This window comes from Staurois parvus, unplaced genomic scaffold (genome assembly GCF_062004578.1).
Source record: "Staurois parvus isolate SC_StPar_1 unplaced genomic scaffold, SC_StPar_1.0 ptg000038l, whole genome shotgun sequence".
Taxonomy (NCBI): Eukaryota; Metazoa; Chordata; class Amphibia; order Anura; family Ranidae; genus Staurois; species Staurois parvus.
This window is the reverse complement of record NW_028317834.1, coordinates 1007024-1024784: the sequence shown is the minus strand read 5'-3', so window position 1 is coordinate 1024784 and position 17761 is coordinate 1007024. Positions and strand designations below refer to the sequence as shown.

The window sequence follows — 17761 nt, the reverse complement described above, 5'->3', positions numbered from 1 at the left end:
TTTAAAAGACGGGCACTTACCTGTCCCTCGATCGCGTGGTGTCCTCCCCGCAGCCCATTTCACCGGCCGCCCTGTGTTTCCAGTGCCGGCATCTTCAGTGTGGGCACCCAGCTGTGACCGCTTGCGGCTTCACATCCGGGTGCCCACTGAGCATGTGCGAGTATCTCTGTGCTTTGTGAATGGTCCTGTAGTCTTCTAGGACCTTTCATGTGTCCCAGAAGACTACAGGGAGGGAGGGGGGAGGACAACTTCCGCTTCTGATCACCTAGGTGATTGCAGCAGAAGTGGGAGCGGGTACCTGTCAATTTCGGTTACCCCCCACAAAAGGTGCCAGTGGGGTCCTTAATCACTTGCCTACAGGCACTTATACCCCCTTCCTTACCGGGCCAATTTTCAACTTTCAACGTTGCCACACTTTAAATGACAATTGTACGGTCATGCAACATTGTACTCATTTTTATCATTTTTTTGACACAAATAGAGCTTTCTTTTGGTGGTCTTTACTCCCCGCTGGGTGTTTTATTTTTTGTGCTATAAACAAAAAAAGAGCAAAAAATTAAAAAAAAAAAAAAAAGTTTCTTTCTTTTGCAAACAGGCAATTTCTCTCCTTCACTGATGTGCACTGTCAGCACTGATGAGGCAATACTGATAGGTGCCAGTGGGGTCCTTAACCACTTGCCTACCAGGCACTTATACCCCCTTCCTTACTAGGCCAATTTTCAGCGTTGTCGCACTTTAAATGACAATTGTGCGGTCATGCAACATTGTACTCATTTGAAATTTTTATCATTTTTTTTACACAAATAGAGCTTTCTTTTGGTGGTATTTACTGCCCGCTGGGTGGTTTATTTTTTGCTCTATAAACAAAAAAATAGCAAAAAAATTTGAAAAAAAAGTTTCTTTGTTTCTATTAAAATATTTTGCAAACAGGTAATTTTTCTCCTTCACTGATGTGCGTTGATGAGGCTGCACTGATAGGCAGCACGGATAGGCAGCACTGATGGGCACTGATAGGCAGCACTAATGAGGCGGCACTGATAGGAGGCACTGATGATGGGTACTGATAGTTGTCAATGATTGGCAGCACTGCTGGGCACTGACGGGCGGCACTGCTGTGCAGCACTGGTGGGCAGTGACTGGCGGCACTGCTGGGCAAAGGTGGGTGGCACTTCTGGGCACTTGTGGGCAGAACTGGTGGGTGGCGCTGCTGGGCACCAATCCTCAGGGCACTGATCATAAATGCCCTGATGATCCCTCCTCTGACAACTGCTGGCAGTACCTTCCTCTTGCTCTGACAGCGTGAGGAAAGTGCAGTCGAGAACCAGCAACTGCAATTCCCGATGACCAGCGTGTCATAGGACACAGCGATCGTGGAGATCGCCAGGTTCATGCCCCGGGGGCATGCAGGAGAGCGCATTCTGGGAGGACATCATATGAGATTTCTACATGGCAAATAATTTACTAGCAGGTGTAGTAGAGTCATAGAAATCCAACAGACCCAACAGTCATGACATGCATGCTGCTGATTCTGTGTCATTGAATCCCTCATTGAAAGGGGCGTGTTCAAAATAATAGCCGTGTGGAGTTCTATTAGTGATGTCATTCATTCTTTGACAAACAGGTGGCAATTATTGCCCTTATTTAAGGAAGGAAGGCAGCAAATGTTGGACATGCTGGTTACAGTGCATTTCTCTCTTTATATTTATATTTATATAGTTTTCATGGTATGGATATTTATGGTTGGCGACGGGAGCAGACACGCCTTAGGAGCTCCTGCGCTACTAGCCCCAATCTGCTGCCATCCGGCCGCAGCGGACCCCAGCGGGGCCCCTAAGACACTCCCGGCCCAGCCCGACCACCAGGGAAGGCTTCTGGACTTTTTCCCGGAGCTCCAGGAATCGCGGCCTACCCGCGCACCTGAAGCCGCAGCCTTGATTTTTGCCGCGGCCTTTCCAGGACGCTGCCGCACCTCCGCTACCTGCATCGAGAGGGTAAGCCTCCCCTTTCGGGCACCTACCACTGAACTGCCCAAACCCTATCCAATTCGGCGGAGCCAAGCCTACCACACGGCCTTACCGCTCCCACCGATGCAGGGCCCCTAGCACCCCCAGCGACTACCCCACTCCACCTCCAGACGTCGGTCCTCACCACCTCCTGCCAACGGCCCCTCTACACCGCCTAACGCCGATCCCTTCAACACCTCCTGATGCCGGGCCCTTCAGCACCATCAGCGCCTCCCGACGCCGAGTCCTCAGCGCCTGGCCCTCAACATCTGCCTGCGCCGGCTCACTTCGTTCACGGACGCCGAGCCTACTACAGCTGCCAACGCCCAGCCTACTCCACCTCCAGACATCGATCCATACCACCTCCTGACGACGACCCTTCCACTCCTCCTGACGTCGGGACATTCAGCACCCTCAGCGCCTCCCGACGCCGAGCCCTCAACACCTGGCCTCAACTTCTCCGGTCTCCGAGCCGCCAGCATCACCAGATGCCGTGCCTACTGCACCCCAGACGTCGCGCCCTACGACCCCTCCGCTCACCGAACCACCGCACCCACTGATGATGTGCCGCCGCACCCACGGACACCAACCTACTTCACCCGCAGACTACTACCAACCAGCTGCTATCCTTGCTGCCCTCCACTCTCCCTCTCCCCTCACAGAAGAACTCAATAGTCTCCTCCACAGCGCTACAGACGCCCTGTTTCACCATCCCGGACCTGCACCGCCTCACCTCCCACGGCATTTCGGACACTCTGCTTTGCCATCCCTGACCAGCACCCCTTCACCCCCCTGACCTTTCCAGCACCCCGCTCACCCCAACATGCCGCCCGCGCTCCTCCTCCTCGTCCTCCTCTCCTCCATCCCTAAAACCGCCTCCCTCTACCCGCCCACCCCCACTAAGCAGCTCTATATCGCCCCCTCGCTTCTCCCCTCTCCCCATTACGGCACCCACCACCTCCTCCTGCTACTCCACTTCCCCGCTGACCCACTTGCCACCACTTCCAGACCCACACACTCCTACACCTCCCGTTCCCACGCCACCTTCCTCACCCTCCTCCTTCTCATATCAGCTGGGGACATCTCCCCGAACCCTGGCCCCCCCTAGAGCCCCACCACCTCACACCCCCCCTAGAGCCCCCCCTGCTCATGCCAGCCGATGCGACCCCCTCAACCTCATACATATACCCCTCCTCCCTGTTGGGAATGCAACAGCATGTACTATAATGTACTATATATAGTATTGTGTGTTAATATCACTTGACCAGTAGATGGCACTATACACTAAAGGTTACTAGTTGTGTATATCTGAAAACTTGTTTGTTCCTCTCCTCTCTATCATCTCTTCAGGAAGTAATGTGTCTGTAACATGTCTGCTGAGAAATGTGCTCTGTATGTTTGCAACTTAAGCCACACAAGTAAATTCATAGTTCTGCCTCATCACTACCAGTGTCTTCTATAACACATAACCAACAGGTTATGGGCCCAGCTCCAGACACTGAAAAAGGAGAACTACAAGCAAGTAAGTGCTGCATTTACAATCCTACCAATTCACTGAAAGATGGCAAGTGCTTCAGATATGAAGTTTACAATAGCAAAGCTCAACAATACCAACTACCAGCTATGGAAGTTTACGCTTGAAATGCTGTTATCCAAAGATGACTTGTGACCGGTACTAGATACACACAGACCCAATGACAACCCGGAAGAATGGGACAGACCCAATGACAACCCGGAAGAATGGGACAGACCCAATGACAACCCGGAAGAATGGGACAGGAAAAACAGGCAAGCAAAAGCAGTCATAAGCCTGTTAGTGGAGGACGATCAACTCATTCATATAAGAAAGGAAAGCACAGCTAAAGGTATGTGGACTGCATTACAAACACTGCATGAATGTGCAAACCTAAACAGTAAACTATATCTGCTACACAAACTGTATAAGATGAGGCTGGAAAAAGGGCAGGAAATGGGTGAACATGTAAATGCCATGCTAGAAATTGTGGACCAGCTGGGTGCAATAAGTGAAGATTTAAAAAGCAACCATGTTGTTTCAATACTTCTGCGCAGCCTTCCAGAATCATACAGTGCCCTTATAAATGCTCTAGAAACTAGACCGGAAACTGAACTGACGCTAGAATATGTTAAGGGAAAATTAATTGATGAATACAGCAGAAGAAAGGAAAATTTGCATAGTGAAGAGAACGAGAGACCAGAGGCAGCTCTGAAGGTGCATGAAGGCAGAAGACAAAGCAAAGAAACCAGGGTATGTTTTCGCTGCAAAAAGGCCGGTCACCTGAAAAAGAACTGTTCAATCTGGAAAGCTGAGCAGCGAAAGCGGGAGCTACCCACAAGAGAAAGAGCTAAAGCGGTCATGAAAGAAAATGAAAGTGCATCATGGAGTGGTACTTTTAAAGTGACTCAGAATAGTACCTCACATGGATGGTACATTGATTCAGGGGCAACAAGTCACATGACAAGCGACGAGACATTCTTCACAGAAATTGATTTTAGTGTAAAAGATAAAGTCTTCCTAGCAAACGGGAAAAGTATTACAGCAGAAGGTAAAGGTCAGGGATTTCTGAACTGCAAAACGCCATCAGGGGGCAAGCAGAGCATCCTTGTAGAGAATGTTCTATATGTTCCAAGCCTAGAAGGAAGCCTCCTATCAGTTAAAACCCTGGCAAGCAATGGACTCACTGTCCAGTTCAGAGGTAATGAATGCACAATTCAAAATGGAAAGCAAATTATAGCAAGAGGAAGGTTAAATGAACATCTGTACAAACTCATCACTGAAAGTGAGAAGGCTAATGCGGCAACTCATACCCCACATGACAAGTGCATCCACCTGTGGCATAGAAGATTGGGGCATCGAAACCCAGAAGCTATAAAGGACTTTGCAAAGAGAGGTCTATCAGAAGACATGAAAATATTGCCTTGCTACACACTCAGCAAGTGCACGTGTTGCATCAAAGCAAAGGCCACCCGAACCCTCTTCCACAGACCAGTCAGAGTAAAACCATTAAACCCATGGAACTGATACACAGTGATGTGTGCGGACCAATGAAAACCATCACACCTGGCAGGAACAGATATTTACTGACTTTCATTGATGATTATTCCAGGTACACAATAACGTATCTAATGAAGCACAAAAGTGAGACATTAGAAAAACTTCAAGAGTTTGTAGCTATGACAAGCAACAAGTTTCAAAGGAAACCTGGAATAATACGCACTGATAATGGAGGGGAATATATGAATAAAGAGATGGAATCATACCTAAAGAAACAAGGTATTATACACCAAACAACTGTACCATACACTCCTGAGCAAAACGGTGTAGCGGAAAGAAAGAATCGCACTCTTGTAGAAATGACCAGATGTATGATTTCGAACGCTGCCTTACCTAACAAATACTGGGGAGAAGCAATAATGACTGCGACATACCTACAAAACAGGCTCCCATCAAAAGCTGTTGAGAGTACACCATATGAAATGTGGAATGGATCAAAACCTAACGTAGGACACATCAGAGTATTTGGCTGTAAAGCATATGCCCACATTCCAAGTCAGAAACGCTCTGAATAACAAAGCCATAGAAGGCATTCTGGTGGGCTACAGTGAGCAGAGTAAGGGATATAGAATCCTTTGTCCAAAGACCAACAAGGTCACAGTAAGCCACAGTGTTTATTTTGATGAAAGTGAAGCAACAGATAATACAATTCTTGAAAAATGTGGAGAGGATTTACACACTGAATCGGCAAGAGACGCTGACCCATGCGAAGCAGGACAAGAGCCAGAACAAGAAGTGGAACTTACAATCAACGAGCCAATAGAACCCACTGAACAACAAGAAATCAGAAGATCCTCACGAATGACTAAAGGGATACCACCCCGCAGGTTATCATACGCTGCTAAAACACATCAAACACAGGAGCCAACATCCTGGGAAGACATAGAAACTTTGCCGAGAAGGGAAGCCGATCAGTGGAGAAAAGCAGCTGAAGAAGAAATAAAATCACTTCAAGAAAATAAAACTTGGTCACTAACAGAACTTCCTCCTGGTCGCAAAACCATCGGAAGCAAATGGACTTTTAAAGTGAAATATGATACAGAAGGAAACATCTATAGATACAAAGCAAGATTAGTTGCCAGGGGATACTCCCAGAAATTTGGAGAAGATTACTCAGAGACATGCAAGAACAAGGGGTTATCGACATCCAGTACTGCCCATCAGAGGAGATGATTGCAGATGCACTCACCAAACCTTTGCCAAGGGAACGTTATTGTTTTCTACAAAAGAGACTAAATGTCATATAATTATGCACATGCCGTTGAGAAGGGGTGTTGGGAATGCAACAGCATGTACTATAATGTACTATATATAGTATTGTGTGTTAATATCACTTGACCAGTAGATGGCACTATACAGTAAAGGTTACTAGTAGAGATGAGCGAATTATTCAAAAATTTGATTCGGCTGATTCGGCGAATTCGAGGAATAAATTTGATTTGAGTCGAATATATTCGCTGCAAATTTAACTTATAAAAAGGGTGTTTCTAGGCTTCAGAGAGCCTTTATATTAGTGCAGAACACTGTACCTTTAATTTAAATGCCCTTGGAGTCTGCTGGGGAAGAGAAATAATACTGTCAGTCAGTATGACATGCAGATGAGTGCCGTCGATCTTAGAATCACCGCACACTTCACTCATTTGGGCAGTCACGGGGCCAAAACCAGAGTGTGGAGCCACAGTGTGGCGGTGGAGGCAGCAGCAATGGGAGGCCATACAGCACCCTATGACAAAATGGAACCCACCAGCAGTGTGAGGAGACCTGAAAGTGGCACATGGCAGAGTGTGGCGATGGAGACAGCAGCAATGGGAGGCCGTACAGGGACCCATGACACACTCTGGACCTGGCAGCAGCATGAGGAGGCGGTACAGGGGCCCATGACAGATTACGGGCCTGGCAGCAGCATGAGGAGTCGGTACGGGGGCCCATGGCAGATTACGGGCCTGGCAGCAGCAATGGGAAGGCCCGTAATCTGCCAGCACCCTATGACAAAATGGAACCCACCAGCAGTGTGAGGAGACCTGAAAGTGGCACATGGCAGAGTGTGGCGATGGAGACAGCAGCAATGGGAGGCCGTACAGGGATCCATGACACACTCTGGACCTGGCAGCTGCATGAGGAGGCGGTACAGGGGCCCATGGCAGAGTGGCGAAGCGTAAGCAGCTTAAATTGAAGGTCATACAGAGGCCTATGTTAAAAATAATAACATGTTTGGGGCATGATTCATGGCGGATTTAGTCAGTTGTGTCAGGAACTGGTGGTTTGAAATCCAGACTAATCCACGCCTGATTCATTTTCACAAACGTGAGTCTCTCCACACTTTGGGTGGACAGTCGTGTCCTCCGCGGAGTTACAATACCTCCTGCCGCACTAAACACGCGCTCCGATGCCACGCTACTGGCCGGGCATGACAGCCTTTCAAGGGCAAATTCAGCTAGTTGGGGCCAAAGGTCAAGTTTCGTTGCCCAGTAGTCAAGGGGATTGTCTACCTCGGTTGGCAGGGTGCTGTCCAAGTAGGCCCAAGCCTGTTGTTTGAGGTCCTGCTCCAGGTCCACCTGATGCTGCTGCTGCTGCGGCTGGTTAGTAGTTTCCTCACTGCGCTGGTGAAGAAAGCTACTCATCATCGACTGCAGACTGAGGCAGCCGCTGCTGGTGGAGCTGCCACTGCTCCTACCACCCCACCCCTCCCCTGCTGCCATGGCAGCGGAACGCGAGCGCACAGGGCCCACAGTGTCTGAGGATGGACATTGGCGCAGAAAGGCAGAGACCAACTGACTACATAGGTGGTTTTTATAGTACGTTATTTTGGCCTCCCTCTCAGCAGGTGTGAAAAAGGCCACCATTTTTGAACGGTAGCGAGGGTCCAACAAGGTGGACAGCCAAAAGTCATCCCTCTGTCTGATGGTTATTATTCGGCTGTCGCTATGCAAGCAACCGAGCATGCTATGGGCCATTTGTGCCAAGGAATGCGAGGGACTCCCTGCCTCCATCTCCACAGCATACTGCCACGGTGCGTCTGGGTCCTCTGTCTCCTCCTCCTCCTCTACCAGATGCTCCTGCTCCTCCACTCCTGTCCGCTGAGTGGAAAAACCACCCATTTCACTCAATAATTCCTGAGCACCAATGTCCTCCTCTACCTCCTCCTCTTCTTCCTGTCCTGCCCCCACAGGGGTCATGTGGCGTTGAGATCTGTGCGCCACGTCTACCGCACCCTGACCAGCCATTATTAACAGCATTTGTTCCAGGACGTGCAACAGAGGAATGACGTCGTTCATCCCATAGTCCTGCCGACTCACGAATAGTGTGGCCTCCTCAAAGGGCCTGAGCAAGCGGCAGGTGTCACGCATGAGCTGCCAATGGCTGACATCTAAGTTACACAGGGGAGTACCTTTATCCGCTTGTAACATCAGGAAATCGGTGATGGCCTTTCGCTGTTCGTAAAGGCGGTCTAACATATGTAGGGTTGAATTCCACCTTGTTGCAACGTCGCAGATCAGGCGATGCTGTGGAATTCCGTTCTGCCGCTGCAGCTCAAGGAGGGTGTGCTTTGCGGTGTAGGAATGGCTGAAATGCATGCAAAGTTTACGTGACATTTTAAGGATGTCTTGCAGTGGGATGGTGGATTTTAGGAACCGCTTGACAACCAGATTGAACACGTGAGCCATGCATGGCGCATGGCACAACCTTCCTTGACGCAGAGCAGACACCATGTTCTTTCCGTTGTCGGTCAACATGGTTCCGATTTTCAGTTTGCGCGGAGACAGCCATCTGTCTATTTCTCTGTTCATTACACTCAGAAGTTCCTACCCTGTGTGACTACGTTCGCCAAGGCATACCAGGTGCAGCACAGCGTGACACCGTTGCGCCCTGCACATGTGATATGCCGGTCGGGTAATGGGACTTGGCACGGGGGTGGCGGCTGAGGACACGGCGGAAAAAGAGGTGGTAGAGGCGGACATGTTTGCTGGACCAAGGACGTGCAAACGTGGAGGCAAAAGCGGCGTGACCTGTCCAAGTTGCTGGTGCGGCTGTGCCGGCACCACGTTCACCCAGTGGGCCATAAATGACATGTACTGTCCCTGACCGTAGTTACAGCTCCACACGTCGGCGCTGCCATGCACTTTGGCAGAGACCGACATGCTCAAAGAATGGCCCACCATCTCTTCTACATGTGAATGCAGGGCTGGCACTGCCTTTTTGGCGAAGAAATGCCGGCTTGGCACTCTCCACCGCGGCGCGGCACAAGCCATCATTTCTCGGAAAGGTGCTGAGCCCACCACTTGGAAAGGGAGGGACTGCAGCACCAGCAACTTGGACAGGAGGACGTTCAGCTATTGCACCGTCGGGTGCGTGCTCGCAAACTGTTGTCTCTTGGAAACGGATTCCAAGAAAGACTGCTGACGGAATCCGTGAAGAGGAGTAGCAGGAGAAGGAGCATCTGAACGAGCGGAAGATGCCATACTTCGCTTGGTGAGGGAACACCAAAGGACAGGGGCAGGTAGAGGACACGTGATTTCAGTGGGCTTGCTCCCGGGCCATGCCAACTAACGGTTGTGTCTGACGTACCCACCGACCGTTGGCTGTAGGTGTCAGAGGTGACCTGGGAAGAGGAAGACGACCGAGCCAACCAATCGATGATGGCAGGGTTGTCGGTGGAGACACGACCGCTGGATGACACCGGGAGCACTGGCCTCTGGCTGCGACTAGTGCTGCCTCGACCCCTTCCTCTGCTGCCACGTCTGCTCGCTCCTGAAACATTGCCTCCTCTGCCACGCGTGTTGTCTGACATACTCTTTAATTCAACGATTCTGTGTCCCTGAGTAACAATTCTGTGTCCCTGAGTAAAAATTCTGTGTCTGTCCCTGAGTAACGATTCTGTGTCCCTGAGTAACGATTCTGTGTCCCTGAGTAACAATTATGTGTCCGTGAGTAACAATTATGTGTCCCTGAGTAACAATTCTGTGTCCCTCAGTAACAATTCTGTGTCCCTGAGTAACAATTCTGTGTCCCTGAGTAACAATTCTGTGTCCCTGAGTAACGATTCTGTGTCCCTGAGTAACGATTCTGTGTCCCTGAGTAACGATTATGTGTCCCTCAGTAACAATTCTGTGTCCCTGTGTAACAATTCTGTGTCCCTGAGTAACAATTCTGTGTCCCTGAGTAACGATTCTGTGTCCCTGAGTAACAGTTCTGTGTCTGTCCCTGAGTAACGATTCTGTGTCCCTGAGTAACAATTCTGTGTCTGTCCCTGAGTAACGATTCTGTGTCCCTGAGTAACGATTCTGTGTCCCTGAGTAACGATTCTGTGTCCCTCAGTAACGATTCTGTGTCCCTGAGTAACAATTCTGTGTATCTCAGTAACAATTATGTGTCCCTGAGTAACGATTCTGTGTCCCTCAGTAACAATTCTGTGTCCCTGAGTAACAATTCTGTGTCCCTGAGTAACGATTCTGTGTCCCTGAGTAACGATTCTGTGTCCCTGAGTAACGATTCTGTGTCCCTGAGTAACTATTCTGTGTCCCTGAGTAACAATTCTGTGTCCCTGAGTAACGATTCTGTGTCCCTGAGTAACAATTCTGTGTCCCTGAGTAACGATTCTGTGTCTGTCCCTGAGTAACGATTCTGTGTCCCTGAGTAACAATTCTGTGTCCCTGAGTAACAATTCTGTGTCCCTGAGTAACGATTCTGTGTCCCTCAGTAACAATTCTGTGTCCATGAGTAACAATTATGTGTCTGTCCCTGAGTAACGATTCTGTGTCCCTGAGTAACAATTCTGTGTCCCTGAGTAACAATTTTGTGTCCCTGAGTAACGATTCTGTGTCCCTGAGTAACGATTCTGTGTCCCTCAGTAACAATTCTGTGTCCCTGAGTAAAAATTCTGTGTCCCTGAGTAACAATTATGTGTCCCTCAGTAATGATTCTGTGTCCCTCAGTAACAATTCTGTGTCCCTGAGTAACAATTCTGTGTCCCTGAGTAACAATTATGTGTCCCTCAGTAATGATTCTGTGTCCCTCAGTAACAATTCTGTGTCCCTGAGTAACAATTCTGTGTCCCTGAGTAACGATTCTGTGTCCCTCAGTAACAATTCTGTGTCCCTGAGTAACAATTCTGTGTCCCTGAGTAACAATTCTTTGTCCCTGAGTAACAATTCTGTGTCTGTCCCTGAGTAACGATTCTGTGTCCCTGAGTAACAATTCTGTGTCCCTGAGTAACGATTCTGTGTCCCTGAGTAACAATTCTGTGTCCCTGAGTAACAATTTTGTGTCCCTGAGTAACAATTCTGTGTCTGTCCCTGAGTAACGATTATGTGTCCCTGAGTAACAATTCTGTGTCCCTGAGTAACAATTCTGTGTCTGTCCCTGAGTAACAATTCTGTGTCCCTGAGTAACGATTCTGTGTCCCTCAGTAACATTTCTGTGTCCCTGAGTAACGATTGTGTGTCCCTGAGTAACGATTGTGTGTCCCTGAGTAACGATTGTGTGTCCCTGAGTAACGATTGTGTGTCCCTGAGTAACGATTGTGTGTCCCTCAGTAACGATTCTGTGTCCCTCAGTAACGATTCTGTGGCCCTAAAGTCTCTGTGGCCCTAACTCTGTCCCCAATACACAGAGGTCTGTCTCTCTTGAATGACCGGAGGCTAGTGGAGAATTCTAAGATGGCCGCGATTTATAGCTCCACCATTACACAGTGCTGGCTGGCTGGCCGCTGATTGGCTAATGCGATCACATGTCATTAATGAATGCATCATGGGTCAGCGCGCCTTGTCTGCGCGCCTTCCCAGAGATCCCCGCTCCGTCGCCACACATGTCGCCGCCATTTTTGGGAAAATTTGATTTGTGCATCCGAAGTTTGCTAATTTTCGGATTCGGCGCAAATCAAATTTTTCCTGATCTTCGAAACGAATTCCACTTCGTCATGTTCGATTCGCTCATCTCTAGTTACTAGTTGTGTATATCTGAAAACTTGTTTGTTCCTCTCCTCTCTATCATCTCTTCAGGAAGTAATGTGTCTGTAACATGTCTGCTGAGAAATGTACTCTGTATGTTTGCAAATTAAGCCACACAAGTAAAGTCATAGTTCTGCCTCATCACTACCAGTGTCTTCTATAACACATAACCAACACTCCCCATACCTATCCCCCCTCTCTCGGTTGCACTCCTGAATGCCCGTTCGGTTTGCAACAAGCTTACCGCCATCCATGACCTCTTCATCTCCCGCTCCCTAAACCTCCTAGCCATCACCGAAACCTGGGTACAGGCCACCGACTCCACTTCCCCTGCGGCACTCACCCATGGAGGTCTCATCTGGACCCATTCACCAAGACTGAGCGATCGCAGAGGTGGTGGTGTTGGCTTGCTCCTTTCACCACTGAGCACCTTCCAGGTCCTCCCTAACCCACCCTCTCTATCCTTCCCCTCCTTTGAGGCCACTGCATCCGACTCTTCTCACCCACCCCCCTAAGGATCGCAGTGATCTACAGACCTCCTGGGTCCATACCCCACTTCCTGGACAACTTCGCCGCCTGGCTCCCCTTCTTCCTCTCCTCTGAGCTACCGACCATCATCCTCGGGGACTTCAACATCCCCATCAACGACAACAACCCGGCCACTTCCCAATTCCTCCACCTAACCTCCTCCTTCGCGCTCACACAGCACATGCAATCCTCCACCCACATCGGAGGGAACACCCTGGATCTCGTCTTCTCCCACCTCTGTACCCTCAACCAGTTCTCTAACACCCCCTTCCCTCTCTCTGACCACCACCTCATCACGTTCTCCATCTCCCCTTCCCCCAACTCCCCCGCCCAAAAACGCCAAACCATTACCAGCCGCAATCTCCGCAACCTGAACCCGGCCCCCCTCCACTCAGCCACCGACCACCTACACGACAGCATCCTCCTACTGTCATGTCCTGACATATCCACCACCTTGTACAACGACTCACTATCAGCTGCCCTAGACTCTCTGGCACCCCTAACCACACGCATCATCAAACCCAGACCGCTTCAACCATGGCAGAATGACAGCACTAAACGGCTCAAATGTCGCAGTCATGCACTGGAGAGACTGTGGCGCAAAACCAGGTCCCCTCACGCATTCTCCCTCTACAAATCTGCCTTCCTCACCTACACCTCCTCCCTCCACGCCACCAAGCAGGCCTACTTTGTTAACCTAATCAACACCCTCTCCTCCTACCCTCACCGACTCTTCTCCACCTTCAACACCCTACTCTCTCCCCCCCTCCTCCACTCAGTACCTCACTCTCCGCCCACGAGATTGCCACCCATTTCCGTAACAAGATTGACACTATCTGTAAGGACTTTGTCAACTCCCAATCTACCTCCCCACCTAGCCTCCCCACCTCCGTCAAACTTTCTTCTCCCCCCTCCTCTGCCCTCACAACCGCACTGCCCTCCACCGCTCCCAAGACCCCGCCCACCGTAACCCCCCCTGCACTGCACTCCCTCAGCCCTGTCACTACTGAGGAAATCGTCAAGGTCCTCTCAGAAGCCCACCTCACTACCTGCCCCCTGGACCCTATCCCCGCTCAACTCCACCGGTCACCCCCCTCTTCCCTCATCCGCTCCCTCACCCACATCTTCAATCTCTCCCTCTCTACTGGCGCATTCCCCTCCCCCCTAAAGCACGCACATATCACCCCCATCCTCAAAAAGCCCTCCCTGGATCCCGCAGACCCCAACAACCTCAGACCCATCTCCCTGCTGCCACTCACCTCCAAGCTCCTTGAGTGCATAGTCTACGATCGCCTAAGCACCAACCTTATTGACAATAAATTCCTTGACCCATTACAGTCCGGCTTCCGTCCCCTACACTCCACCGAAACTGCCCTCCTCAAAATCACTAACGACCTACTAAACGCCAAAGCCAAGGGCGACTACTCTGTCCTCCTTCTCCTGGACCTCTCTGCGGCCTTTGACACAGTCGACCACCCCCTCCTCCTTAATAAACTACTCTCCCTTGGCATCAGAGATACCGCTCTCTCCTGGTTCTCATCCTACTTATCCCGACGCTCCTTCAGCGTCACCTACAATGGTACCACCTCCCCCTCCCTCCCCCTCTCTGTTGGGGTCCCCCAAGGCTCTGTCCTTGGACCCCTTCTCTTCTCCATCTACACCTCCTCCCTGGGCACACTCATACACTCCCATGGCTTCAATTATCACCTCTATGCCGACGACACCCAAATCTACCTCTCCACCCCTCTCCTCACCCCCACTATCTCCGCCCGCATCACTCACCTCCTAAACGACATCTCAGACTGGATGTCGCTCCATTTCCTCAAGCTTAACCTCTCCAAAACCGAACTCCTCGTCTTTCCCCCTGCCCACACCCCCCCCAGCCTATCCATCACCACCCCCAACACCACTATCATTCCCGCCCCGCAAGCCAAAGTCCTTGGCGTCATTCTTGACTCGAACCTCTCCTTCCTCCCTCATGTCAAATCACTTGCAAACACATGCAGGCTCCATCTCCGCAATATTGCCAAGATACGTGCCTTCCTCACGCCAGACACCACCAAACTTCTTGTACGCTCCCTCATCATCTCACGCCTTGACTACTGCAACTCTCTTCTCACTGGCCTACCCAAGTGCAGGCTCTCCCCGCTCCAGACCATCCTGAACTCAGCGGCCAGACTCATCCACCTCACCACCCGCTCCACCTCTGCCACCCCGCTCTGCCGCTCCCTCCACTGGCTCCACCCCCCTCTGCCTCTCCCTCCACTGGCTCCCAATTGCCCAACGCATCAAATTTAAACTTCTAATTCTGACCTACAAAGCCGTTCATAACACTGCCCCTGACTACCTCACCAACCTGATCCCCAAGTACGACCCTACCCGTACCCTTCACTCCTCACAGGACCTCCTTCTATCCTGCTCCCTGGTCTCCTCCTCCCATGCACGACTGCAGGTCTTCTCCAGGTCCTCCCCCATCCTCTGCAACTCACTACCCCAATCCATCCGACTGTCCCTTTCCCTCCCCACATTCAGGCGCTCCCTCAAAACCCATCTCTTCAGGGAAGCCTACCCCACCCTCACCTAACGGCCATCCTCCCTCATTCCTCCCACCACTTCATCCCCCTCAGCCACTTCATTCCCCTCAGCCACTTCCTATTGTTCCACTACCCCCTCCCTCCTAGATTGTAAGCTTGAAAGAGTAGGGCCCTCTTACCCCTCATATGCTGTCTGTTTTTGTTGTACTGTGCCATGTATTGTCCCCCCTATTGTACAGCGCTGAGCAAACCCTTTGGCGCTATATAAACTCAATGTAATAATAATCATCAGAAAAAGTGACATCACTATCAGCCTCCCATTTCTGTCTATAAAGAGGGGGTGAGGGAAAGAAAGTAACCAAAAATTGGCCATACAAATCTGAAATAAGACACCTGCCCCTAGGAGAGTCGCGGCTAATACATTCAAAAAATGAAATCGGAGATGAAGGTGTAAGACCAAAATGTGAATTAAACAAATGTCTAATCTGTCGATAATGATAATATTCACGAAGCGGAATATCAAAATGTATGTGTAGCATCTCAAAAGTGATACAAGATCCTCCTCTCTGAAAGTCAGATGACCTAATAAAGGACCTATCATACCACCAACGGAATACCTGTGAAGATGAGAATGCTGCAATAAAATTTGGGTCACCAAAAAATGATGAACCTGGTGAGACAGAGGAGACAAGATTCAATTTAAGTTTATAACGGGACCAAAACATCAATGATTGGGCAACAATGGAATTATAGAGCAATAACGAGGGGGAGGGGGGGTGAAATTTGAACCATAATACATCTGGTAAATAGAACGTATGTATAGACTGAGATTCAAATCTGATCCATGGGACCTGGGAAGTAATAGTCACCTATTGTGATAGCTGTGCGAAACGGGCTGACAGGTAGTAAAGCCATAAATTGGGGAGACCTAGGCCTCCCACCCATTGTGACCGGTAGAGGACCAATGAAGTAAAACGAAGGTGTTTGTTACACCAAATAAAATGATTAATAATCCATTGAAAGCGATCTAAGAACGTTTTTGAGACAGGGATTGGGAGTGATCTAAATAAAGTAATCTAGGCAAGACATTCATTGTTACTGCCATGACTCTGCCCAAGAATGAGATAGGGGATCCATGCCAGATCTTCAATAGAGGTGAGAGGCGTGACACACATGGTGGCCAATTAGCAGCAAATAATTTTGAGTATCTGGGGGTGAGGTTTATACCTAGGTATGAAATCTGATCTGTGGTCCAACGAAATGGAAAAGAATTGCGGAGAGATGCACCCAGGGAATCAGGAACATTAATAGGCAGAACTACTGATTTAGTAAAATTTACAGTAAGACCTGATACTGTTACAAAGTCATTCAATAATGAGCAGAAGTCAGGCAATGACAACAACAGTTTAGTAAGGAAAAGCATAACATCATCTGCATACATACAAATTGTGAAATGTGAACCAATAATGGGGAACCAGAAATGTCTGAGTGTGATTATTGCAATTGCCAAGGGTTCCAAAACAAGCGCCAATAATAAGGGTGAAAGAGGACAACCCTGACGGGTACCTCCGCCTAGTGTACAAAATACAGAATTGCAGCCTGGAAGTCTTATTCTTGTTTTGGGGGGAGTCATACAAAGCATGTACACCAGACAGAAATTCATCACTAAAGCCCATCTTCTGCAGTAATGAAAACAAGTATGGCCAGAGGACACCATCAAAGGCCTTGTTAATGTCCCGGCTCAGCAACAAAACTTCTTTAGAATGCAAATTGGCGTCCTGAATAACATTTAATGTGAGACGAATAGGCCCTTTACTATTGTGCCTGGGCGCATTTCCGTGGGCGAACGTCTAATTTTTACGTGCGACCGTCTACTTTTACCCCACTAAGAGATTTACTATTGAGCAGTGTTAACAAGTAGACGCCAATCGAATTTACTAACGAGACACACACCAGGAATCAGACTCACAAAGCAGACTTGGTAAGAGGTATGTCTGACACCATGAAAGATCACTGCAGAAATATGTTCACTTTGAAATTTGCTTTGCGAAATATCAGGACTTCACTTTAAACAATATCTGCCATTTCAAAAAAAAATTTAAATGTGTTAAAAAGTTTTTTTTTAAGCAAGTTGACACAGTAAAAAACTAGACGCTCATGCAGTTTATTTGGCAGATATAACTGAGCATGTGCAGAACACACATTAGACGTCCTCTGTGGGCACTTGCTTTTTAGCCACTGCTCAATAGTAAATCTCAGTGTGGAGTCCTCTGACAGCCGGCACTCGGTGTCGTCTCCTGTGTGTGGAGTCCTCTGACAGCCGGCACTCGGTGGCGTCTCCTGTGTGTGGAGTCCTCTGACAGCCGGCACTCGGTGGCGTCTCCTGTGTGTGGAGTCCTCTGACAGCCGGCACTCAGTCACGTCTCCTGTGTGTGGAGTACTCTGACAGCCGGCACTCGATGGCATCTCCTGTGTGTGGAGTCCTCGGACAGCTGGCACTCGGTGGCGTCTCCTGTGTGTGGAGTCCTCTGACAGCCGGCACTCGGTGGCGTCTCCTGTGTGTGGAGTCCTCTGACAGCCGGAACTCGGTGACGTCTCCTGTGTGTGGAGTCCTCTGACAGCCGACACTCGGTGGCGTCTCTGTGTGTGGAGTCCTCTGACAGCCGGCACTTGGTC

At 49.6% G+C, this 17761-nt stretch overlaps 1 long non-coding RNA gene and 1 pseudogene across 1 annotated transcript in view; both read right to left on the bottom strand.

Moving 5' to 3' along the window:
- LOC149470568 (uncharacterized) overlaps positions 1-1984 on the bottom strand; it is a 198382-nt pseudogene extending 196398 nt beyond the window's left edge.
- LOC149470567 (uncharacterized) overlaps positions 1-17761 on the bottom strand; it is a 389981-nt gene that overhangs the window by 359591 nt on the left and 12629 nt on the right. The window lies entirely within an intron of this gene.